We start from the raw sequence: 1847 nt of genomic DNA on the forward strand, positions 1-1847 counted from the left end.
TACCTTCCCCTAGATGGGCTGCCTTCACAGGCTAAGAGCCCCATTTAATCTGGGCAACTGGTTTAAAGGCGCCAGTAGCTTCGCCTTCTCCCCTTCTCCAGTCGGTGGTACCAGTTCCGCCTCGCGGGGGCCAGAAGTTGGACTTAGCTGACAGAGGCTCTTAGATTCGTACCGCATTGGGAGCATCTAGAGAGTTTGTGAGAGCCCAGTTTTACGACTCACTTCCCGGCTATAACAGCCTTACGGAACTGAACTAACCGTGAAATAACATATCTTTATTTTCTCTGAAAAGAAAAACAACTCGCTGTCAGGCCGCCTCACAGTTCGAGTGTTGCACTGAAAAGGCTTCCTTGTAAAACACTTTACAGCCGAAATTACCAATCAAAAATGCCGTTTAAAGGCATAGTTTTTTTTCTTCAAATGGCGCTCAAAGCTAGCGAAGAGTGACCTTAAGGCGCTGTTACTCTGTGTAATGTTTGTTGTTTAGAATTAAGTTCTACTTTTTGTGCAACTTGTCTGCAACGACTTTGGCTGTTGCAGGGTATGTTACACTGTGAAATGTTTCGCGCAACTTGTCCCGCCACAATGTCACCAAAACATTGCGAGACAAGTTGCACTCACAGTGTAACAGCGCCTATAAGGAATCGGGCTCGTATTTCTCGTTGTCTTCTTTTTTTCGAACCGTTCAGCCTCATTTACATTAGGAAGTTTTCCTTCTAAACCCCACTTGTCAAGGAAAACTTGCCGACTGTACACACTTGCAAGTTTTCCTTGACAAGTTTCCCTTGGTACTTTAAATGGAAAATATGACAAGTTTACCTTAACAAGTGCACTTGACAACTAATTTACATTAGCAAATATCTTCCTTGACAAATGTCCTAAATCATTTTCGTTGCTTTCTTCTATAGAAAAATTCAGTGCCTAACAAGTGAATTTCACGGTAAATTTTACGCTAAAAACGATATTGCATGAATCACGAAGCGATGAGTACGATGTCGGTTTTTCGAGGGATTTTACTTTGGAATTCACCAGTTTGGCAATGAATTTTTCTTGAACCACATGACTTTTAAAAGAAAACAAGCACACCCTCAGCTACCGAATGGAAAAGGAAAAGGGCCATCTCAGAGTCCACTGTCAATAGCCAGCGAATAGGAATCACCATAAAATTAGAAGGCATAAAAAAAACTTTTTTTAAAATTCAAGGTAAAAGAAGAGTTTTACTGAAGTATTTTATTCCACTTTAAATCTCTGAAAGCGAGATCACTCACACTTTGATGTATTTCATTGAAACACGCCAGGTTGGCTTGGAACAAGAAGCAGGAAAATACGGCAATGCAACCAAGAAACGACGAACTTCGAACAAGATCCGCTCCAACACTTAAATAACGTTTACGTGATTTAAACAAACTTCTGAAAACACAAGCTAGTGAGATTCCCCCCTAATTTTACGAAAACGTATTGGGATTATAACATAAGGGAAAAATCTTCTTGTCACTGTAGAGGCACAACGAAACCAGTTGGGGAAACGGATTAAAAAAGTATAAAAGGGGTAGTTTCTAAAGAAACTGTGGTGCTGCGTCGGTGGCGAAGTAGTACACAAAAATTTGGTTTTATCAACGGAGTTGATGATGTAAATTGATCACCGTACAGAAATTCTAAAAGCACTTGTTCGCTTACATTTTAGAGCAAAACAAACAAACAAATCAACTTAAAGTTTGTTTTTATGTCCAAAGAGTACAGAAAATTGTTGTTTAATTCCAGTTGACAATAAAAATTCCATTTTCATTCCTGAACAAAGAAAGAACCGATTAAAACACCTTTTAAAAATACGCATTCACTTTAAATAA

Source organism: Montipora foliosa, chromosome 13, assembly GCF_036669935.1.
Source record: "Montipora foliosa isolate CH-2021 chromosome 13, ASM3666993v2, whole genome shotgun sequence".
Classification (NCBI taxonomy): domain Eukaryota; kingdom Metazoa; phylum Cnidaria; class Anthozoa; order Scleractinia; family Acroporidae; genus Montipora; species Montipora foliosa.